Source organism: Jaculus jaculus, chromosome 1 (genome assembly GCF_020740685.1).
Source record: "Jaculus jaculus isolate mJacJac1 chromosome 1, mJacJac1.mat.Y.cur, whole genome shotgun sequence".
In the NCBI taxonomy this organism is placed as follows: Eukaryota; Metazoa; Chordata; class Mammalia; order Rodentia; family Dipodidae; genus Jaculus; species Jaculus jaculus.
In genome coordinates, this window is record NC_059102.1 from 261,519,882 (window position 1) to 261,544,344 (window position 24,463).

A 24,463-nucleotide genomic window follows, 5' to 3' on the forward strand; every position below is an offset into this window, starting at 1 on the left:
CCAGGCTGACCTGAAATTCATCATGTAGTCTCAGGGTGCCTCAAACTCTCAGTGATCCTCCCACCTCTGCCTCCTGAGTGCTGGGATTAGAGGAATGTGCCACCATGCCCGGCTATGCCCGGCTTTTTAATAGTGTCTTTTAAATATATATTTTATTTATTTATTATTTGACAGAGAGAGAGAAAAAATGAGAATGGGCATGTCAGGGCCTCCTGCCAATGCAAATGAATTCCAAATGCACGTGCCACTTTGTGCATCTGGCTTTATGTGGGTATTGGGGAATCGAACCCAGGCAATTACCTTTAACTGCTGAGCCATCTCTCCACCCCTCAATGCGGTCTTGACCCCCCTTCTCTCCACAACTTGCTTAGAGACTATCAAATGGCAACCAGGGATCCAAGGCTTCAGCTCTAGATTTACTAATCTACCAACATGTCTGCTGGTACATCTTTCCTCTCAAGGTCACTCTGGGCAATTCCACTCCCATTTGCTTCAACGGCATCTCATTTCATCTTCTCCAGCACAGTTTACATTCTGACCTCTCAACATATGCTCTTGTTTCTTTCTGCACTTCAAATGAAAACCAGGCCAGTCACGGTGGCTCACACCTGTAGCTCCAGCACATGTGTGCAGAGGCCGTGTCAGGGGTCTTCCTCAATGTCTCTCCCTTACTGAGGTAAGGTCTCTCACTGAGCCTGGAGCTCACCAACTCTGCTATTGGCGATAGCCAGCCACCCCGAGGGAATCTTCCTTTCTCCACCCCAACTCCCAGGGCTGGGATTATAGATGCCTGCCCTAATGCCTGGCTTTTACGTGAGTACTGGGGACTTAACTCAGGTTTGAAGCCAACTCACCAAGTTCTCTTGCCCCAAGTTCATTTTATTTATTTGAGAGAGAAAGAGGCAGAGAGACAGACATCTGGGCATCCCAGGGCCTCCTGCCCTGCAAAAGAACTCCAGCTGCATGCACTCCCCTTGTGCATCTGGCTAAAGTGGGTCCTGGGGACTGAGCCTCGAATGAACCAGGGTCCTCAGGCTTCACAGGCAAGAGCTTAACCACTAAACCACCTCTCCAGCCTTCCAATTTCATTTTTTGTAAGGCCAAAGATGTCCCAAAAATTGTGATTTTTTTTTTTTTTTGAGACGTCTTCTTATGTAACAGAGCTGGTCTCAAATTCAAGATCCTCCTACCTCAGCCTCCCACATGCTGGGTTTGCAGGTGTGTGCCCCTCCTTAAACTAAGCTGTGAATTCACTTTTCTTTCTCCTCCTTCCCTCCCTACCTTCCCAAGGTAAGGTCTTGCTCTAGCTCAGGCTGACCTGGAAGTCACTCTGTAGCCTCAGGATGACCTCATGGTGATCCTTCTACCTCAACTTCCCAAGTGTTGGGATTAAAGGTGTGAGCCATCACGTCCAGCTGAATTCACTTTTTATATTGCTTTCTCCTCCTCTACCTAGGCCTTCCTGTAGTTGTTCAAATTCTCTTCTCAATTGATAGTTTTCTTTTTGAGTTCTAGACATTTTCCAGTCTAGGGTGACCTTTCATTGTCTCCTAGAGAACTGCTTTGGTTTGTTGCAGTTTCATATCAATTAAAAGAAAAGTGTGTGCTGGGGGGGGGGAGGCTCATACATATATTTTATAAAAGCTTTTGTGATTTTTTTTTTCTTTTTAAAAAATGTTCTAGGGGCTGACTTAGCGGCACTTACCTGCAAAGCCAAAGGACCTAGGTAAGCCAGATGCACAAGGAGGTGCATATAGCGACTGGAGGCCCAGGCACCCTCATTCTCTCTCTCTCTCTCTCTGCTTTTTTTTTTCTCTCTTTCAAATAAATAAAAATATTTTTTAAAATTGCTCTAGCCAGGAGTGGTGGAGCATGCCATTAATTCAGGTACTCAGGAGACTGAGGTAGGAGGATCACCATGAGTTCGAGGCCAGCCTGAGACTACAGAGTGAGTTCCAGGTCAGCCTGGGCTATAATGAGATCCTGTCAGGGGGAAAAAAAAAAGAATAGAATAAAACAAAATGCTCTAGTGAGATCATGACAGACTAGAATGGCAGCATCTTAAATAGCTGAGACAAGGCATGAGAAGCCTAGCAGCTGTTTCCATGGGAGCCTTAACTGGGGAGTGGAATTATATGGCTCGAGATCCTTAACACTTGACCGAGAACAGAGGAGGAAGGCCGGGGACCAGGGCTTCGTCTTTACAGTCTACAGTGAGACAGGCAAGAAAGAAGGAAGCAAGGAAGGCAGCGGGAGAGAACCAGATCCACCCGAGGAAAGGTGCTTTGATATGTGAGATGGTAGAGACGATGCAAACCAAATGCAAATGTGGAGCCTTTAGGAAAACGAATGAGATCTGTGTTCAAAGAAAGGTACCTAGTCAAAATTCAGCACATCTCGTAACAAAGTTGTGTGTGTGTGTGTGTGTGTGTGTGTGTGTGTGTTGGCACCTTAATTGGGTTGGAGGAGCCTTTGCTTCCCAACGCCTTCAGGTGACAAGACCCTCCCGGGCAAACAGTAAAAGGAGACTGAGCAGGTAAGGTGCAGAGACAACCTCCCTCACCTGCACCTCCTCCCTCAAAGGTAGGTGTTCTTCCGGACGTCGCTAGCATAATTACAAGGTGAGATCCTCCCATCGATCATTGGTGGTCCCCCCGGGTGGAGTCTCTCGCCGCCGTGTAGGTCCAGGGGTTCCAGCGGGGGAAAGCGAGAGGATCATCTACCGAACCCCTCGGCCCAGCCCGGGTCGCGAGAGCGCCGGCTCGGGGCGCTTCTGTCCCCGACGCCCGGCGCCGGGAGAGGGAGGGGGGGGCGGACGGGAGGAGGGGCAGGGTGCCGGGGTTCCCGCCGCCCCGCCCTCGGGCTCGCGGCTGGCGATTCGGCTGCACCCCGGGCCCCGGCGGCCGCGCGTCCTCCTCCTCCTCCGCCTCCGCCGCCGTGGCCGTGCAGTGCGCCGGCCGTCCGGGAGATGGCTTCTCCCCTCCGCTCCGCCGCTCCCGCTATTGTCTCGGCCGCGGCTGCCTGACGCCGAGCTCGCTCCCGCTGCCGGCACCCCGCCCCCGACGGTGCCCCGCCGAAAAGCCCCGACCCCGGGGGAGGAGGAGGAGGCGGCGCCCCCGCCCCCTGAGCCTCGCTCCGAGCGACCCGGGAGCCGGCGGAGGCGCGGCCGCCGCGAGGGACGCCCGGAGCCGCGGCGCGCAGCGAGCCCACGACCCGTCGCGGGGTGCGGCGAGCTCAGCTCAGCTCAGGTCGGGATACGCGCGACCCCCGGGACGGTGGAGGGGCTGCGGTGGGGGGGGGCGGCTCGCGGCGGGGTCTCGGCTGGGGGCGGGGGCTGCTCGTTTCAACATGGCAACAGCCAGGGGCAACAAAGGCAGCGCGGAGGCGGGCGGGCGGGGAGCCCCGCTGCAGCCCGGCGCTCGGCAGGTTGCTCGCCCCCATCCCGCGGGCCCCGCAGGCCCGGCACCCCCACCCACCCCCTGCTCTCAGAACCCTCCTCCTCCTCCTCCTCGTCTTCCTGGCCGCAGCCGCACGCGATCGCAGCCAGCCGGCCTCTCTGTCTGGGCTTCGCTGCTTTATTAGTTTGTTCACGAGGAGAAATTAAAACCACAACAAAAAAACCTGTCCCCGAGTGGGGGTGACGGGGGCAGCGCCTTCCTCGTGCAGCGGGGTGGGCGAAAAGTCAGCTTTCAGCCTGGGCACCTAGATGCATATGCTTTACCCAAGCAAAGGGGAGAATTGGCCTTAGGAGGATACTGCAGGGAAAGAAAAAAAAAAAAGCACCCTAAATCTTAGAAAAGGATCAGAGACCCTCAGGCCCCAGCCCTCTGTCCTTCAGCGGAGCATGCTGCTCTCCTGGCTCATCCATGTCCCTCATTTTTTAGCTCTAGACATCTGTGGCTTTAGTGTTGGCGAGGTGGGGGTGGTGGTGGTGGTGGTGGTGGTGTGTGTGTGTGTGTGTGTGTGTGTGTGTGTGTGTGTCAGTCACAGGCAAGGCTGCTGAGCTGAGCTGGGGTGGGGTGGAGAGCCCAGGGGCTTGGGCTGGGTTGTGGAAAGCGGTTACTAAAATTTATGAGGTTAGCCAGTGCGTACACCCTAGTTGACTCGAGGCTGCAGTGTGTGTGTGTGTGTGTGTGTGTGTGTGCGCGCGCGCGCGCGTGCGTGTGGAATTTGCCATTGCTCTTGCCCCTTTAAGCTAACCTTCTGTCCCCCCATCTTCTGTCTTTGTCGGCGGTCTTTGTGGCTTCCTTGCCCCAGCCTGGGCCAGTCATGCCTTGGGTGGAAGTCCTATTGTCTCTGGTTGTCCTAATATTTTTATTCAACATGGTTAGGAAATTCTGTGACCTGGACTGGCAGGTCCTTGCAGGCCCCAAGAGATTCTCTAGCACACAGCTACCCAGGCTACTAGAAATGGGCCAATACTGCCGCCACTCCTGTCTCCAGACTACCTGCTTTTCTGGGCTATGGCCAAGCAAATGTAAACAATTTGTACTGAATTCCAGCTCTGAATCCCGCCTGAATGAAAACTTACTCAGAAGAGAAATGGCCCAGGAGTGTCAACTCTGACTCCCACCAGATAGTCAGCACCCCCCTTCTGCAGCAGCTGCACATCCCAGAGCGCAGAGGCAGTGAGCCCTTGGAACCGAGGCTCCTCCAGTGCCTGGCAGTCCCATTCGGGGCCGCATCCATGGAAAAATTAAGGCGAGGCACATTTTATAGCCCTGTGTGGCAGCCAACATCTGAGGAGACAGTGGCTGTGAGCCGGGGGCCCTGGACTCAGGCTGCGGCTGCCTCTCCTTTGGCTTTTGGGTGAGCCTGAGGTTTGCTTTCTACGGCTGGGAGTTCACTGCTGGGGTGCATGCAATGTGTCAGTCCAGTCAAGCTTCAGTCCTAGCCTCAATGCAGCCTGTCCGTTTTCCTCTCTACTGAAAGCATGGGTGAGGGAAGGCTAGATTTTCAGGGCCCCTAAGCTGTTTTTCTGGGGTGCTCCTTTGGTGTTGCCCGGGAGTCTGGAATGCCTTTTTTTTTTTTTTTTTTTTAGGAATGCCAGTTTTGCCATGACCTAATTGTGTTCTAACAGACATTCCACACCCTTGTGGGCCTTTGGTTCCCCCTATGGTGCCCCACCCCAGCATTTTACAGGTGTCTCCTGTCTGTGGTTCTTCATCCTAGACAGGATCTATGAGGGATGGTAGAGATAATAGTGTCACAAGGCAGTTTTGAGTCCTGGTGTGACTTGCTTCCTGGATGTGTGATCAAGGACAATTTGTGAACTTGATTTCATTTGCATACTTATAAAATTCAAGGGAGGTATTTGTGGCTTATAGGATTGTTTTACAGATGAAATACAGGCTGGGTGTGGTGGCACATGCTTTTAATCCCAGCACATGGGAGGCAGAGGTAGGCGGATCACCATGAGTTTGAGGCCACCCTGAGACAACATAGTGAATTCCAGGTCAGCCTGGGCTAGAGTGAGACCCTACTTTAAAAAAAAGAAAAAGAAAAAGAAGTATAGTCTTTACTGTGAAGAGAATGAAATTCTGTATGCAAGAGCATTCAGAAAGTGCTGGGGAGATTGTTCAGTGGATAGAGTGCTGAGTTACCGGAGTTGGATCCTCAGTCCCTGCATAAAAACTGGAACCAGCCGGGTGTGGTGGCGCACGCCTTTAATCCCAGCACTCGGGAGGCAGAGGTAGGAGGATCACCATGAGTTCAAGGCCACCCTGAGACTACATAGTGAATTCCAGGTCAGCCTGAGCCAGAGTGAGACCCTACCTCGAAAAGCCAAAAAAAAAAAAAAAACTGGAACCTATGGCATGCACGTGCCCCTCCCCCATGCACACCCGCCCACCTAATAACCAAATTAATTAAAAATTTTAATATATTTTATTTGAGAGGAGAGAGAGAGAGTGGGCTGCCAGGGCCTTCAGCCACTGCAAGCAAACTCTAGATGTATGCATCCTCTTGTGCATCTGGCTTATGTGGGTACTGGGGAATTGAACCGGGGTCCTTAATCCGTGTAGGCAAAGGTTTTAACTGCTAAGCCATCTCCAGCCCCCCCCCCTTTTTTTGAGGTAGGGTCTCACTGTAGCCCAGGCTGACCTGGAATTCACTATGTAGTCTCGGAGGTGGCCTCGAACTCACAGTGATCCGCCTACCTCTGCCTTCTGAGAGCTCGGGTTAAAGGTGTGCTCCACCATGCCCGATTTATAAATAAAATAATAATAATAATAATTATTATTATTGTTTTTTCGAGGTAGAGTTTCACTCTAGTCCAGGCTGACCTGGAATTCACTCTGTAGTCTCAGGGTGGCCTCAAACTCACAGTGATCCTCCTACCTCTGCCTCCTGCGTGCTGGGATTAAAGGCTTGCACCACCACGCCTGGCTAAATAAAAATTTTAAAGCACCCAGAAAATGTGCAAAATACTCTATAGATGTTAAAGCATCCATTGTAAGAGCAAATAGTCAGGGTGTGGATGGAGTAAGTTAAGGAGGATGTAGAGTAGGGAATGTTCTAGAGCCGTTTTAGCTAAGGGAAGAGTGATGTAATAATACAAATGTAGTTTTTCCTTGGGTATTTCTCTTTAAATAGAGTTTGACAGATGGAAACTGAGAGGGGAAAAAAAAAGACTGCTTAATATTTGTAGGGATTTGTATAGGCTAGCTATTGCCTGTAGACAGAATAATGCTGACTGGGCAAATAATCTAATTGCTAACTCTGTCAGCCAGCTAGTGAAGGACAGGTGAATCAGGCGACCTCATTGCACACCGATGCTTGTACCTCAACACCATTACTGGAGATATTGAGTCTTAGGAGCAGAAAATGGCAGCAGAGCTGCCTGGTTCTGTTGTGGTTTCTTTGAATGTCCAAGAGATGTCACCAGACTGGAACTTACCTGAGATAATAAACTTCTCAAGGACAGGGGCCAGCCTCAGTGCAGCAAGGTCCCTTCTTCATTCCCAGTTGTTTGGGAGTGGTGGCACATTCATGAGAATTCCTGGGGCTCCTCCCTTGCCCGCCTTCCCCTCATTTGTATCTCTGCTTTTCATGGGAGAAAAAGTGGGATAATCAATTATTTGGCCACCTCCTGAGCAACTCTGGTAGTAGATTCATGACTTAGGGAGCTGTAGGGAAAATTAAGGCACTTTTTTTTTTTTCAAGGTAGGGTTTCACTCTAGCTCAGGCTGACCTGGCATTCACTATGTAGTCTCAGGGTGGCCTCAAATTTACAGCAGTCCTCCTACCTCTGCCTCCTGAGTGCTGGGATTAAAGGTGTGTACCACCATGCCCAGACTTTTTTGTTTATATATAATTTTTTTCCCGGTTTTTCAAGGTAGGGTCTCACTGTAGCTCAGGCTGACCTGGAATTCACTACATAGTCTCAAGGTGGCCTTAAACTCACAGCACTTCTCCTACCTCTGCTTCCCAAAGTCTGGGATTAAAGGCGTGTGCTACCCGGCTTTAATATTTTAATATTGGCTTTATTTGGTAGTTTTTTTTGTTGTTATTTTAATTTATTTGAGAGTGACAGAGAGAGGAAGAGGCAGATAGAGAGAGTGAGAGAGAATGGGCGCGCCAGGGCTTCCAGCCTCTACAAATGAAGTCCAGACGCGTGCGCCCCCTTGTGCATCTGGCTAACGTGAGTCCTGGGGAGTCGAGCCTTGAACCAGTATCCTTAGGCTTCACAGGCAAGTGCTTAACCGCTAAGCCATCTCTCCAGCCCAGTTTTTTTTTTGTTTTAATGAGAGTGAGAGAATTGGTGCGTTAGGGCCTCCAGCCACTGAAGTCGAACTCCAGATACATGTGCCACCTTGTGCACATGTGTGACCTTGCGCGTTTGTGTCATGTTGTACATCTGGCTTATGGGGGACGTGGAGAGTCAAACATCAGTCTTTGGACTTTGTAGTTGAGTGCCTTAACCACTATGCTATCTCTTCAGCTCTATTTGGTGTTTTTGTTTTTCAAGGTAGGGTCTTACTTTAGCCCAGGCTGACCTGCAATTCACTATGTAGTCTCAGGCTAGCCTTGAACTCAAAGTGATCCTCCTACCTGTGCCTCCCAAATTTTGGGATTAAAGACACGTGCCTGGCTAGTGTTTGTTTTATAAAAAGAAAGCATGAGAGATATGATTCTTTTTTTAAATTTTTATTTATTTGAGAGTAGCAGAGAGAGAGAGAGAGAGAGAATGGGCACTCCGGGGCCTCCAGCCACTGCAAACGAACTCCAGACACGTGCGCCCCCTTGTGCATCTGGCTAATGTGGGTCCTGGGGAAACGAGCCTCAAACTGGGGTCTTTAGGCTTCACAGGCAAGCGCTTAACTGCTAAGCCATCTCTCCATCATCGAAAGATGATTCTTGTATGATGATATAAAGTGTTAGAAATGGGAAGGAGCTTGAGATGACCTTGATAAATGGGTCTCAAGGTCACAGAGTTGTTAGAACTTGAGGCTGGCTCCAGAGATCATGACAGAACCTGCCCTTCCGCTCTTTCAGGTCCTGTGCCAACCAAGTCAGCAGCTTTCTTGTTGGGAAAGTCTCCCCTCCACACGTGGGAAAAGGCACTTAATCCAGATACCCACCCTGGTTAAGTAGACTGAAGACACTAGCCATGTGTTCCTTCCTCTCTTGAGAACCCCCTGTAGGAAGCCTCAAGGAGTGTATTGTATTTCAGAGGGAAGCCAGAGGTCCTTTGCCTCTTTGGAAATAGATCCTTTCACTTTAACTGTATACACTCTGGCACTCACTTCTCCAACATTGCCCTGTCCTAGGCCACCCCTGTCATAGAGACTAAGCACCATCCCACACTCAGATCCTTTTTGTTTTTTGTTTTGTTTTGTTTTGAGACAGGGTCTCCCATTTAGCCCAGATTGGCCTAAAACTCATGGTGATCCTCCTATCTAAGACTCCTCAGTATTGGAATTATGGACATGAGCCATTGCATCCGATGGAGAGTTTTATGCCTTTGGTTTTTCAAGGTAGGGTCTCACTCTAGCTCAGGCTGTCCTGGTAGTCTCAGGGTGGCCTTGAACTCCTGGCGATCCTCCTACCTGTGTCTCCTGGGATTAAAGGTGTGCGCCACCAGGCCTGGCTCTGGTAGAGATTTAATTTTTTTTTTTTTTTTTCTAGGAAGGGTCTCCCTCTAGCTCAGACTGTCCTAGAATTCATCCTCCTCCCTTTGCCTCCCAAGTGCTGGGATTAAAGGTGTGTGCCACTATGCCTGACTCTAAATTTTATTATTTATTTATTTATTTTGGTTTTTCGAGGTAGGGTCTCACTCTGGCCCAGGCTGACCTGGAATTCACTATGTAGTCTCAGAGTGGCCTCGAACTCATGGCAATCCTCCTACCTCTGTCTCCCGAGTGCTGGGATTAAAGGTGTGCACCACTACGCCCCAGCTTTAAATTTTATTTTTATAATTTTTATTGGGAACTTTAATATATGAATATACTGTAAACTGAACATTTTTTTCCACTAGGCTATCCTTTTTTGTTTGTTTGTTTTTCGACATAGGGTCTCACTCTATCTCAGGCTAACCTGGAGTTCACTATGTAGTCTCAAGATGGCCTCGAACTCACAGTGATCCTCCTACCTCTGTCTCCCAACTGTTGAGATTAAAGGCATGAGCCACCATGCCTGGCTGTCATCTTTTATATTAAGAAAAAAAGATAATAAATGGATACAGTTATAATTTATTAAAATAATTGAAAAAAATTATTTTTATTTATTTATCAGAGAGAGAGAGAGAGAGAAAATGAATGAGAATGGGCATACCAAGATCTCTAGCTGCTGCAAACGAACTCCAGACCATGCGCCACCTTCTGCATCCGGTTTATGTGGGTCCTGGGGTATTGAACCTGGGGACTTTGGTTTTGTAGGCAAACACTGTAACTGCTAAGCCATCTTTCCAGTCCTAAAAGTAGTTTTTGTTTTTTTTTTTTAAAGTTAGGAGAGAGAAAGAGGAGACAGAAAGGCCAGAGCACACAACAGAAAAAGGCTACGCTGGAGCCTATCCATTTGTAGTATTCTGAGAATCATAACCACCCCACCCCCCTCCCCAACCTCTAAGGAAATGGATGCTATAGATAGTGATGAAATTGTCTCTTCCCCTTTTAAAGAAGAGAGAGACAGATTTAGTAAGATTAAGACACATGCCCAGGGCTGGGGAGATGGTTCAGTGGTTAAAAGCACGTGCTTGCAAAAGATACATGCCCAAGCTAGATGTGGCGGTGCACGCCTGTAATCCCAGCATTCGGGAGGCTGAGGCAGGAGGATCACTGGAGGTTTGAGGTCAGCTTCAGCAGCATAGCAAGTCCCAGGCCAACCTAGGTGACATCATGAGACCCTGTCACACACACAAAAAAAATTAGTGGGCTAATAATGTCTATGAAAATGCTTTGTAGCTTTTAAGTTCCTACATGAATAAAAATTGTTGTCTGGTCACTAGTATGCATGTAATCCTACATAAAAATGCTGGGCTGGAGAGATGGCTTAGTGGTTAAGCGCTTGCCTGTGAAGCCTAAGGACCACGGTTCGAGGCTCGGTTCCCCAGGTCCCACGTTAGCCAGATGCACAAGGGGGCGCACGCGTCTGGAGTTCGGTTGCAGAGGCTGGAAGCCCTGGCGTGCCCATTCTCTCTCTCTCCCTCTACCTGTCTTTCTCTCTCTGTCGCTCTCAAATAAATAAATAAATAAAAATATTAAAAAAAAAATGCTGTAGGAAACATAAAACTTTTTGGATGGGGGCATGCAGGGAACTTCCTGGGGCTCCATATAAAGCATCTTGAGTACCTCTTCAAGAAGGGGAGTAGGACTGGAGGGATGGCTTAGTGGTTAAGGCATTTGCCTGCAAAGCCAAAGGACCCAGGTTCGATTCCCCAGGACCCACGTTAACCAGATTCACAAGGGGGTACATGCGTCTGGAGTTCGTTTACAATGGCTGGCGGCCCTGGTGTACCCATTCTCTCTCTTGTGCTCGCTCGCTCTCTCCTCCTCTTTCTCTGTCAAATAAATAAGTGAAAATTTCAAAAATAAAAAATAAAAAAGGTAAAACCAGGCCTACCTTTAATCCCAGCACTCAGGAGGCAGAGGTAGAAGGATCACCATGAGTTTGAGGCAACCCTGAGATTACATAGTGAATTCCAAGTTCCAGGTCAGCCTGGGTTGGAGAGAGACCCTACTTTGAAAAAAAAAGGGGGGGGGGGAGAAATATTTTCTCTTGTTCTTTGTTTGAGATAAGTTTTTCTTGAAATGGACTTACTACGTAGGTCCCCACCTGGCTTTGGTCTTTTTTGAGTATTTTGGGCAAATGAAGTATCCTGGGGCGTGGAGGGAGTGTGTGGGAGTGTTCCTGAACAGTTGCTAACATCCATGGGAACATTTGGGCCAATATGTTGAGCCTAAGTTTCTGTGTGAGGACCGGGTGGGTAGGGGAAGACAGTGAATTTTGGGTTCATACGAGTTTCAAATTAAATTTTGAGGCTAGCCTTAAACTCCTGATCCTCCTGCCTCACCCAGTCTCCAAATGCTGAAATTAAAAGTCTTCATCAGTACACGCAGCTCTGCCTGTTTGTTTACCTTTGGGAAGTCTGGATATTGAACCTAGAGTACTTAGTATTTTTAAAAATTTTATTTTTTTTGAATTTTTTTTTGTTTGTTTGTTTTTCGAGGTAGGGTTTCACTCTAGTTCAGGGTGACCTGGTTGTAGTCTCAGGGTGGCCTCAAACTCACGGTGATCCTCCTACCTCTGACTCCCGAGTGCTGGGATTAAAGACGTGTGCCACCATGCCTGGCTCATTTTTTTAAAAAATATATACATTTTATTTGTTTGAGAAAGTGGGGGGCAGCCAGTCAGAGAGAGACTTGGGCACACCAGGGCCTCCAGCCATTGCAAAAGAACTACAAACATACGTGTTACCATGTACATCTGGCTTACATGGGTTCTGGGGAATCGAACCTGGGTCCTTAGGCTTTGCAGAAAGGTGCCTTAACCGCTAAGCCATCTCTTCAGCCCTGATTTGGCTTTTGAGTCATAGCCTAGGTTGGCCTTGAACTCCTGATCCTCCTGCCTCCATAGGTGTGTGCTATCACACCTGGCTTTGGTTTTTGTTTGTTTGTTTTGTTTTTCAAGGTAGGGCTTTACTGTAGTCCAGGCTGACTGGGAATTCACTATGTGGTCTCAGGCTGTCCTTGAACTCCTTCCTCTGCCTCCTGAGTACTGAGATTAAAGGAATGTGCCACCATGCCCAGCAGCTTTGGTCTTTTTTGATCTTGGGCAAATGAAGTATTCTGGGGGTGTGGAAGGAGAGTGTGGGGGGTGTTCCCGAACAATTGCCAACATCCGTGTGAACATTTGGTCCAATATGATGAGTCTAGGCTTCTGCGTGAGGACGAGGTGGGTGGGGAAGACAGTGAATATTGGGTTCAGACAAGTTTCAAGTTAGCCCTTGATTCTATCATTTCTAGGTTGTGTGACCTTGAGCAGATCCCTCAGTCCCATTCCTGTTTTCTGATTTTCTCACCCGTGAAATAAGGATCATAATACCCACATTTAAGAGCTGTGTGAGGATTAAATCCAACAATACCCAACACAAAACACCAGAGGAAATAAAAGGTCTGTTTCCTTCCTTCCAGTTCTGTGTGGGGTCATATTCTGCCTTCTTCCCTTCTCCCACTGCTTCTGCCTCCCTTTTTCTACCTTCTTCTGTCTCCCTTCTTCCTCTTTCTTTTCCCCTAAAACAAAGCGAAGTGCCAGTCTTTACACTGGCTCCAGGGTAGGTCCCTGGAGCCACTGACACAGCCTGAACTTTGCAAGGGCATTTGCATTTTGTTGTGAAAGTATTTTACCTAGTTCCTGCTGAATCCTAGCTGCAAACAGGGCTGGCTGATCTCTGCCGAGAAACAACTCTGACTTGTTTCTCCCCCGAGAGGCCCTGGATGAGGGCCCCATGAAGGAGGCCCCTCTTCTGCTGAGTGCCCCCCCTTGCCGAGTATAGACTTGGGCTGTCTCCGCTGGGTTTTGAGAGAGGTGGCAGGGCAGGCAACAAAGCTGCACCCAGACTGGCTGACAGTCTATCCTCTCTCCAAAGTCATTTTCTTCTTTGAAAATCTTCATGACCTCTCTGTGCAGAGATGGAAAACAGTGCCGTCTACACTATCTAAGGCAAAGGTGTTGCTCTTGTTTGTTGGATCCCAAGACCATTATCGAGTGAGTGTGGGGATTTGAATCCCATGTCTGTCACAAACTCATGTGTTCTGAATGCGTGTTCCCCAGGCTGATGGCAATTTCGGAGGTGGGGCCTTCCTCTGGGTGTCCTTCTCTGGTAGTTTAGGGGTTCTGGGACACTGAGAACCACCCAAGAGAATATCTCATTTCTTAAACTCTTAGCCCTACACCCTGAATGAGGTTTCCTTTCTCTTTAAATATTTTATTATTTATTTATTTGACCGAGAAAGAGGGTGTGAGAGAAAGAGAATGGGCACCCCCTTCCTTGTACATCTGGCTAATGTGGGTCCTGGGGAATCAAACCTGGGTTCTTAGGCTTTGTAGGCAAACACCTTAACTGCTAAGCCATCTCTCCAGCCCTGAGGTTTCCTTTCTCTGCTGGCCTGGGTGAAGTTCAGTGTTGATCTTCCTGATTCCGTGTCCTTGAGTGAGTCACAGCAGGAGCAGGATATCCACTTACCTGCAAAGCTAAGGAACCCAGGTTCGATTCTCCAGACTCATGTAAGCCAGATGCACAAGGTGGTGCACACATCTGGAGTTCGTTTGCAGCGCCGAAGGCCCTGGTGTGCCCATTCTCTTTCTCTTCTTTCCTCTTTCTGCCTCTTTTTCTCTCTCTGAAATAAAAATAAAAAAAAAAAAAAAAAAAAAAAAAGGACTGGAGAGATGGCTTAGCGGAGCGGCTAAGGTGCTTGCCTGCAAAGCCAAAGGACCCAGGTTTAATTTCCCAGGACCAGCCAGATGCACAAGGTGTTACATGCATCTAGAGTTCATTTGCAGGGCTAGAGGCCCTGGTGCACCCATTCTCTTTCCATCTGCTGCTTTCTCTCTCTCTCAAAGAAATAAAGTGTGTGTGTGTGTACATACACATATATATACACATATACATACATACATGAATGAAAGCCGGGCGTGGTGGCGCATGCCTTTCATCCCAGCACATGGGATGCAGATAGGAGGATCACTGTGAATTTGAGGCCACCCTGAGACTACAGAGTGAAGTCCAGGTCAGCCTGGGCTAGAGTGAGACCCTACCTCCAAAAACAAGACTAAACAAACGAAAAGAAAGAAAAAGAAAAGAAAATAGGATAGCCGAGGCTAGAGTTGGAGGGATCAGAGACTCCAAGAAACAAACTTCCTGGCAGGCAATGCGCTAGGAGGTCTAGAGAGAAGCTGGAGATTCCAGGCTCAGAAATAAGAGACCCAGGAAGCTGGAGATCTGCCTCTGAACGGAACATACTCCTTACTGAGGTTTCCAGGGCCTGGTGGGGTGGGCGCTTCTGTCCTGTGCTCTGCTCTTTAAATGCAAATGGCCTGGTGAAGATCACACCTTGGCCTCCTACACCCCTGTGTAAATTAGTATCAGCTGCCTGATGATGGTATTCTGTTTGTATTTTTTTTTTTGACCGAAGGGGGCGGGTTACTTGAAAGCTGGTTTCCTTTCTTTTCTCACCCTCTTCTGTGGGGACCCTGTGGCTTCCCCATGCCTTCCTGACTCAGGAAATAACTAGTCACACTTGGGGCCTGCCAGAGGACTCTCCTTCCTCCCCCCCACTGGGTGCTCTGGCTGTGGACCTATTGGGATGCAGAGAAAGAAGCGTCCTGCTTGGGCAGGGCTAGAGTTGTCCTTGGATCCAGGAGGACCCATCTTCCATCTTCTCCATAGTTCAATCTACTTTTCTCAGTCTTCTTTGCCAGTGACATTAATGAATGCGACCTCTTGGGGTCTAAACCAGCTTCCTCTTCTTTCTGGGGAGAGGAGAGCTCCCTTGGAGAGGAGCAGCTGATGAGGGAGGGAGGGAGGGAGCTGGGGTGTGTAGAGAGGGGAAGGTAGAGGTGTACGGGATGTAGCCGACATAGGGGGGTTAAGGGGCATGGAAAGGGTGGCATGGAAAAATGAAGTGCAATATAGGGCATGGGGAAAGATGTGGAGGTGTAGGCATTCTGGGCAGTGTGGGGAGTACAGGATCTATATGGATGCGGGTGTGGAGCATGGAATTGGGCAGATACGAATTATGTGGGATGGGAAAGGTGTGGAGGGGAAAGACGTGGAGAGCCTGACCAGCATGCTCAGTTTATAGCTTTGGGCACCTGAGCGTGACTAACCTATCAGGGGACTGTCTTGACTTGGAGTTTACATTAATTGAAGCTATTCTGCTGTGTGATCTGATCACATGGCTCTGTTGCTGAATTGGGCATGTTGTGAGGGCAGAGGGAGGGCAGTGAGCAGGGCCTGGGGACACGTGGTGCAGAGCTTCCTACCAAAAGGAGAGAAAAGAGCTGTGGCCTCTTGCTGGGATGGGGGCTGGTCACTGCCTCTGCTGGTTCCCATGGCTGGCTGGCTTGGCCGTCCGCTTTTTTCTGCTTGACTTCTTTTGGCCCTTCTCAGAGCCAAGCAGGTGGCAGTCAGCTGCTGGTTGCCCACCACCCACACAGCCGATCACTGCTCACTGGCTCCCACACTCCTACAGATAGCACCTCCGTACAGGGATGGCTGTTGGCTTTCACTTCTTTGAGGGCCTGATCATTCTGGGTCCCACCCCTAGGGTCATTCTCGGCCCGGGCACACTTCTACAGTGACGGTGTAGAGGGAGAACAGAGAACTGGAGCCGAGGCTCATCGGCTCCTCTGTTTTGTATACGGGCCTTTCCCAACTGCATAGCAACTTTTGTGAAATCAGGGCCTCACTCCCTTCACCTGCAACTGGAAAACTTTTGAGAGATTTATTGCTGGGCGTGGTGGCACAAGCCTTGACTTTAATCCCAACACTCAGGAGGCAGAGGTAGGAGGATCGCTGTGAGTTCAAGGCCACCCTAAGACTCCATAGTGAATTCCAGGTCAGCCTGAGCTAGAGTGAGACCCTACTTCGGAGAAAAAAAAAAAGTATTTATTTGTGTGTGGGGGGGTGCATGTGGGCGAGTCAGGGTCTCTTGGCACTGCAAACTAATGCCCATCTGGCTTTATATGGATGGTGGTGGAATTGAGCCTGTACTGGTAAGCTTTATAAACAAGTGACTTTAACCATTGAACCAAATCCCCAGTTCCTGGGAAACTGCTTTGAAACAAAACAAAACAATAAAAACCATAATTCGTGCTGGAGAGATGGTTTAGTGGTTAAGGTGCTTCCCTGAAAAGCCAAAGGACTCAGGTTTGATTCCTTAGGACCCATGTAAGCCAGAGATGTACAAGGTGGTGTGTGCATCTAGAATTTGTTTGCTGGAGGCCCTAGTATATGTCCATTCTCTCTCTCTTTGCCTCTTTCTCTCAAATAAAATTTTTAAAATGCTCTTTAAAAAATGGCTGGAGAGATGGCTTAACAGTTAAGGCACATGCCTGCAAAGCCTAAGGACCCTGTTTTGAATCCCTAGGACTCATGTATACCAGATGCATAAGGTGGCACATGCATTTGGAGTTCGTTTGCAGAGACTCAAGGCCCTGGCATGCCCATTCTCCCCCCCCCCCCCCCGTCTTTCTCTAACTGCCTCTTTTTCTCTCTCTAATAAAATAAGTTAAAAAATATTTAAAATATATAATTCATTAAGGAAGGAAATACTTGAGAAAGTTGCTCAGAAAACACTCAAGAATTGTTACAATTGAATGAATTAGAGTTTTACTTAAAAAACAATGGGTTGGCCCCAGCAAAGATGTCCTCCCTCCAGACGATGGCTTTGCTGGCATTAGTCTGTCCTTTAGCTGTACATGTCCCTGCAGTTGCTCTGACATCCACTTCCGTCCCCTTGTCTGGGGTCAAGTCCTAATATGGTGTACTTTTCAGCACTCTCTCCTTGCTTCACCAAGGGGCTGGTGGATTAGTGCAGTCAGCATGGGACGGATTCGCCTCAGTGCCCTCAGTGGCACCGAGAGACAGATGCCGCTCTGCCTCTCACTCTTCCCTCTGGGGCGGTCCCCAGGCCAAGCAGGGCCCTGTGGTCTGTTCTAACTTCACTCTGTTGCCCTAGCTAGATGGGAGCAGCTGTGGCTTGCTTATGGCCTGGTCTCCTCTGGGAGTTTTTCTCACCCACACAGGAATCCAGGAGAACTGGATTCCACTGGGCAGGAGCCGAGGAAGCTGACCGGAGACTGGAGGTAACAGGTGACAATCTGAGTCTTGCAGGAGGCCTCAGTTTGCAAGTGTTGAAGGTAAGATGAGGAGGAAGATGGCAGATAGGGAGGCAAGGGATGAATAGAGCCACTGTGTCCCCTCTCCCCAATCCCCATGTTCTACCTCCAGAGGTGGCTCAGTCTCTGGACTGCCCAGTATGCACAGTACCTTCAGTGAGACAATGATTTCTCTGGTGTTGGTGTCAGTATTTGGAAATGTGGTTGTGCGTTTTTGTTTTTGTTTTTAAATTGGGGCTAGGGTGCTGTGAAAGTTACCCTGGGAGCTGGAGGGATGGCTTAGCAGTCAAGGAGCTTGCCTGCAAAGCCAAAGGACCCGGGATTCCCCAGGACCCATGTAAGCCAGATGCACAAGGTGGTGCACATGTGTGGAGTTCGTTTGCATTGGCTAGAGGCCCTGGCGCGCCGGTTCTTTTTTTTTTTCTTTTTTTCCTGACGTAGGATCTCATTCTAGCCCAGGCTGACCTGGAATTCACTATATAGTCTCAGGGTAACCTCAAACCTCAAATTCACAGTGATCCTCCTACCTCTGTCTCCCTAGTGCTGGGATTAAAGGTGTGTGCCACCACACCCAGCTGGCGTATCCATTCTGTCTTCTTCTCTCTGACCCACTCATTTTCTCAAACAAATAAATAAAATATTAAAAAAGTAACAAGAAAGTTACATTGGGTGGAGCTCAGGAGTACCTTCTGCTGGAGGCCATGATTGGTCAGGGGTGGTCATCCTGGGCTTTGCCTTGTCTTCCCCACATCTCATTTCCCCACGCTTCTCTGGATGCAGAAGGTGGGGAGGAGTCCTTGAACTTCCATGCTCCTCCGAGGGCCTGGGCTGCTCATTGTTGGGGCTCTAAGGGGTGAGTTGAGAGGGAGCAGAAAGCAGGCCCACATCTCCTCTAAGGTCAGACTATGCCCACTCCCAGTGCAATCCTTGGTTAGAATCCACACGATGCCAAGACTTTTCTCTCCGCTTTGCCAAAGTTTCCGTTTGGCTGACTTCCAGGTCCTGGACTGTGTTACTGCTGTGGAGGAAGGAATGTCTGAGCCTTGAGCTGTCTTACCTCCTTTTTTTTTTTCCATGGTACAATCTCACTCTAGCCTAGGCTAACCTGGAATTCACTATGTAGTCTCATCAGGGTGACCTAGAACTCATGGTGATCCTCCTACTTCTGGGTGCTGGGATGAAAGGCATGCACCCCCATGCCTGGCTTTCCTGTCTGTCTTTCTCCTCAGCCGAGGTTCTATAGGATGTGTTGTGGTAATTGTGACCTCCATGAGTTCCATGTATGTGACTGTATGAACAAAATGAACTTTATTTATTTACTTATTTGTTTATTTTGTGGTAGGATTTCTAGTCCAGGCTGATCTAGAATTCACTATGTAGTATCAGGCTGGTCTTGAACTCATGGTTTTCCTCCTGCCTCTGCCTCCTGAGTGCTGGGATTAAAGGTGAACAAAAAATAAACTTTAGGGGCTAGGGAAATGGCTTAGCAGCTAGGGCATTTGCCTGTGAAGCTTAAGGACCACAGTTAGATTCCCCAGGACTCACATAAGCCAGATGCACAAGGGTGCACATATGTCTGGAGTTCATTTGCAGTGGCTGGAGGCCTTGACACACCCATTCTCCCCTTCTCTCTATCTGCCTCATTCTCTCTCTCAAATAAATAAATAAATAATACATTTAAAAAATAAATAAATTTTAGAAGTAGCTTCTGAGCTGGCAAAGAGAACTCCTGGACTTTCACTTGAAGCTGGCAGTGGCTGCCAACCTGCCCTCACCTCCCCTGGACTTTAGCATCTGTCCCTGTGATTGTCTAAGACTCAGAAAGCCACTTACAAAGCTGTCTGCTCTGGCTTCAAATAAGTGGAGATTGGGGTGCACTGAGCAAATAGAGGGATGCAGAGTGCATCCTAATAGGAAACAGTGAACCCTGTGGGGCTGCTTTAACTTGGCTAAAAGGACACTGGAGAGGGAGATGCAGTGTGCTCACATTTGAAGCTGACTGAGCACCACACAGAAGGAACATAGTCCAGATATAGGAAAGACCTTGTAGGTACATGTCATTCAGTACCAGGCTGGTCTGAAGGAGGCGTACAGAGCTTTATGAGGCCTGGGGGCGTGAGGAAGGGAACAGGGTAGAGACATACCAGGCAGGGAGCAGGCCTATTTGACCTTTTTGACAAACTTCCTGTGGGAGGAGTTGGATTCCTGGTACAGAACACCGGAAGTGTTGATGTTCCCCTGTTCTTGCTGGGTGGAGGGGGGACAGGTGGAGGAGGGCTGCAAGTATGTAGCATGAAGTGGGGGCCATGGGCTCATGATAGCAAGGTGAGTGGGATTTTGGGTATAGGTGATGCTGGGGGATGTGTAAAGGCAAAAATCCTCTCTGGACAGCTGGATGTAGTAGCACATGCTTTTAATCCCAGCACTCGGGAGGCAGAAGTAGGAGCATCGCTGTGAGTTCGAGGCCACCCTGAGACTGCATAGTGAGTTCCAGATTGGCCTGCGCTAGGGTGAGACCCTATCTCAAAAAACCAAAAAATAATAAATAAAATAAATTATATAAATAAATAAATAATAAAATAAATCCTCTCTGGAGGGAAAAATCTAGAAGCCAAAGGGATTAAATCCTTATGGAGGCATACTTAACACCTGTTCCCTAGTACTTCCACCCAGAGGTGGAAGCAGGAGTTCAAGGCCATTTTGAGCTTCATGAGATCCTGTTTCAAAGCAAACAAACAGAATCCTTATCCTGGAGCCTGTCAGCGTGAGGGGAGGCACCAAGGGCATTTCTGCAACTCTTTCCTGAGCAAAAACTACAAGTAGGAATGCCCATGGCCTTGGGAGCTTGAAACTCCCCATATTTCCAGTGTCTTGAGATTCCATTTTTCTTACCCTGGGAAGATAGGCTGGGACAGCTAGAGCCTTCCTGCTGTACGCCTCTAGGGGATATTGAATTATTGATGTGTGTCTGTCACCTTTGCTAGATTGAATGTTCTCTGGGCTTGTGCCACAGCCACCCAGATACTCCTGGTATATGCTGCCACTCAGAACCCGCTGGGATCTAGTTCTGTGGGAAGGGGATGGCCCCTTAGGTTCTCCAAGCTCTGGGTTGACAGCTCCAGTGAGATAGCAAGAAGCCTCTCTGCCAGCTGGCTGCCGGGCACCTCCGGCCGCCCTCTGGCACAGGCTCCTGGGATGCAAGGCCTGCTTTCTCCCTACCCTCTGACTCTGAACCATTGTGTGGCTCTGCCCTGGCCCCCCCCCCCCCCCGTGTCTCCCCGCTAGCCCCAGTCATCCGTGGGCAGCTGTGTGGACTGGTGCTGTGGGATCCTGACACAGGCCTGCTCAGCCGGACACATGTCCTTTTCCATCACCAGCTGACTGCTTGGCTTTTTTTTTTTTTTTTTGGTGGGGGAGGAGTTCTTTTTTTTTTTAATTTTATTTTTATTTATTTATTTGAGAGCGACAGACACAGAGAGAAAGACAGGTAGAGGGAGAGAGAGAGAATGGGCGCGCCAGGGCTTCCAGCCTCTGCAAACGAACTCCAGATGCATGCGCCCCCTTGTGCATCTGGCTAACGTGGGACCTGGGGAACCAAGCCTCGAACCGGGGTCCTTAGGCTTCACAGGCAAGCGCTTAACCACTAAGCCATCTCTGCAGCCCGGAGGAGTTCTTTTTACTCAGTTATTGTCTTTCTGAGAGTTTTGAACCCTCAATCTGTGGCGTCAACACATCTACACATTGACTAACCCAAGGGATTTTTGAAACACATGAGGTAAAACACTTACCCTACTGAATCAGGGCCTTCAGGGGAGGAACCAGGAATTTATGTGTTGGAAAAATTTCCCAGATGACGGTTACAGGCATTGGAGTGTGGACTATGTACTAGGCTGTGCTGCTGTGTAAATGTTAAATTCTGTGGGTGTGCTAAGGGCATTGTGTTTACATAGACTGCCCTGGAGTTAGAGCCCAGCTGAAGTATTTAGCCTATTACTTTAAAAGATTAAGCAGAAAAAAGCACAAATTAGTATATGCAGGTCAAGAGAGGAAACTCACTGAAGCTGACCTTTCAGACCTTGTCCATCTGCTCTCCAAGAGATGGACACAAGGGGAGACTGCGGATGAGGCCCTAAGGTGCACTGCTCCAGGAGGTGCCGTTTATGTGGCTTCAGTGAGACCTCTTCCTGAAAGGGCTACAGAGGAGCAATGGCACAGGCTCTCCCAGCTCCCTCTCTTCTCAGGCCTCCTGGCTAATTGCTTCCCTCTACCCTCTCCAGTGTTGGAAATTGAACACAAGGCCTTCTGTAAGCCAGCCAAGTGCTGTACCCCTGAGCTACAGAACCAGCCCAGTGTTTTGTTTTGTATTTGTTACTTATTTTTTTATTCTTTTACAGAATCCTAGTACCCTGGAGAACTAAGAAACTAGACCAATTTCCAGTGGGCCAACCTAACAGAGCCTGGTTGAGAAGAAACTGAGCTGGGAAAGGAGAAGGCAGGAAATGTGGGACCTTTGTTATTAAAATACTCTGCCCTGTACTCCTTGAGAAATCGGTCTCAGGGCTGAGGAGATGGCTTAGTGGTTAAGGCATTTGCCTGCAAAGCCAAAGGAACCAGGTTCAATTCCCCAGGACCCATGTAAGTCAATTGTACAAGGTGGCACATGCTCCTGGAGTTTGTTTGCAGTGTCTGAAGGCCCTGATGCACCCATTCAGATTCTGTCTCTCTCACTCTCTCTCTCTCAAATAATTTTTTTTTTTTTTTTTTTTTTTTACAAGAAAAGTGGGTCTCAGTTTCTTAGAGGAAGCTAGCTTAGGCTGTCTCAAGACTGGTTGGTGCCCCTTTCTCCCTCTGACCTCCCCTGTGCTTGGCCGCTACTTTCTGAGCCCTCACGTCACTTTGAGGTGGCTCCCTTTGTCCCTGTCCCCCTACCTCGTCCCAGTCTCAGCATCTGGATGAGCTGAGTGCTAACCCTTTTTGGAAAGGGCAGCTGCCAGGGTGGCTCTGGGCACAAGGTCTGTCAGCAGGCTGGGCTTCCTCTCCTCCAGGGCTGGCAGTCCAGCGGTGTCCTAGCGCAGAGCCAGGACATGGTCATTAGTGAGGGGTAGTTCTTTCCTCCGTCTGAATTCCAGTCTGGGAAGAGCCTAAGGATTGAGGCCTGCTTGGATTACAATTGGGTTTTTCTTTTTTCCTGTGACTTTGGAATCTCAGAGAAGTTTCACTCCAGAAAATCAGTAGGTGTGTCTGATTCACATAATCTCCGAGTTGGGCTGGCATGGTGACTTGCACCATTAACCAGCACATGGGAGAGGTAGGAGGATTGCTATGAGTTCAAGGACACCCTGAGACTACATACCTCCAAGACCCTACCTCAAAAAACCAAAAACATTTTCAAAAATCATAATAATCTCAAAGCTAGAAAGCACATTGTGTGGTTTTCTTGCCCATCTATGTGCTTATTGCAGTCCGGTTCGCATTGCTGGTAGAAATCACCCAACCAAGAGCAGCTTCTGGGAAAAAGAGGTTTATTTGGCTTACAGGCTCGAGGGGAAGCTCCACGATGGCAGGGGAAAACGATGGCATGAGCAGAGGGTGGACATCACCCCCTGGCCAACAGAAGATGGACAACAGCAACAGGAGGGTGTGCCAAACACTGGCATGGGGAAACGGGCTATAAAGCCCATAAGCCCACCCCCAACAATACACTCCCTGCAGGAGGCATTAATTCCCAAATATCCATCAGCTGGGAACCTAGCATTCAGAACACCTAAGTTTATGGGGGACACCTGAATCAAACCACCACAGTGCTTATAGATGCCATACCCAGCCCCAAATTTGAAACCCTGTTCTGTGTTGAAAGGACCCTATGGAAGGACATTGCCTGTGTCCTGGTTGTTCATTTCCATGTCATTGCCAGAAAGTTCTGCCTTTACGTTTTTCTAAATCAAGACTATTATAGAATAAGATTTGGGGGCTGGAGAGATGGCTTAGCAGTTAAGTACTTGCCTGTGAAGCCTAAGGACCCTGGTTCGAGGCTCGATTCCCCAGGACCCATGTTAACCAGATGCACAAGGAGACACACGTGTCTGGAGTTTGTTAGCAGTGGGTGGAAGCCCTGGCGCACCCATTCTCTCTCTCGCTCGGCTTCTCTCTCTTTCTCTTTCTGTGTCTCTTTCTCTCTCTGTCACACTCAAATAAATAAATAAAAATGAACAAAATAAATTTAGAATAAGATTTGGGCTGTGAAGATAGCTCAGTGGTTAAAGGCACTTGCTTGCAAAGTCTGCTGGCCCAAGTTTGATTCCCCAGTACCTATGTAAAGCCAGATGCACAAAGTGTTACGAATAAGGTGAGTTTGGAATTTGAGATTAAAGGATGCAACATGTCATTAAAAAAAAAAAAATGTTTGTTTGGCTTTTAAAAAAATGTTAATTATATATGAGAAAGAGAATAAGAATGGGTACAGCCAAGTCCTCATGCTGCTGCAAATGAACTCCAGACATGTGTACCATTTTGTGTATCCGGCTTTATGTGGGTACTATGGAATGAAACCATGGGCTGGCAGGCTTTGCAAGCAAGTACCATTAGCAACCGAAGTACCTCTGAAGAAGCCCTATTTCTGGTCTTTTTGAAACAGTGCTTCATTCAGCCCAGGTTGGCCTCAAGACTCCTTATGTCGTTCATGCTGCCTTACAATCCTGATCCTGCTTCTACTCCCTGAGTGCTGGGATCAAAAGCGTGTTAAACAATCCCCAGCACAACTTATAAAGTTTTTCTAGGCGAACGGCTTAACTGCTAAGCCATCTCTGCAGCCCCAACATGTAATTTTGAATACATGCTTTAAAACCATGTTTGAGATTTCTATATGTGGCAGTTGGGAGCAGAGAGGTTTTCCTGAAGACCATGATCATCCAGCAAGGTCCTAGAAGGGTGAGTGAGAGTTCTGCGGGCAAATAGGACTGGGAAGGCCACGCCCGGGAGAAGGCAGTGCAGTACCAAGTCACCAAGGTGTAGAAAGAGTCCTCAGCTCCTTGAGGAAGGCTTTGAAAAGAGAGTGAGGGATCTTTAGGAAGCAGGACTGTGAAGAGACTATTACACTAGCCCAGGGGAGAGAAGATAAGGGCTT

General features: G+C 48.7%; 1 protein-coding gene across 5 annotated transcripts in view; it reads left to right on the plus strand.

Annotated features, from left to right (window-relative positions):
- The first annotated feature begins 2,261 nt into the window (after positions 1 to 2,261).
- The window catches only part of Pik3c2b (phosphatidylinositol-4-phosphate 3-kinase catalytic subunit type 2 beta), an 86,329-nt gene continuing 64,127 nt past the window's right edge, over positions 2,262 to 24,463 (plus strand). The window contains exon 1 of one of the 5 annotated variants that reach the window (XM_045154919.1): positions 2,262 to 2,280. The gene's annotated coding sequence lies outside the window, so the exon portion shown is untranslated. Of the gene's footprint in view, positions 2,281 to 2,353; positions 2,373 to 2,472; positions 2,584 to 3,201; positions 3,249 to 4,789; positions 4,810 to 24,463 lie in introns of those variants that run through there. The other 4 variants (XM_045154910.1, XM_045154900.1, XM_045154904.1 and 1 more) reach the window with 4 other exon arrangements.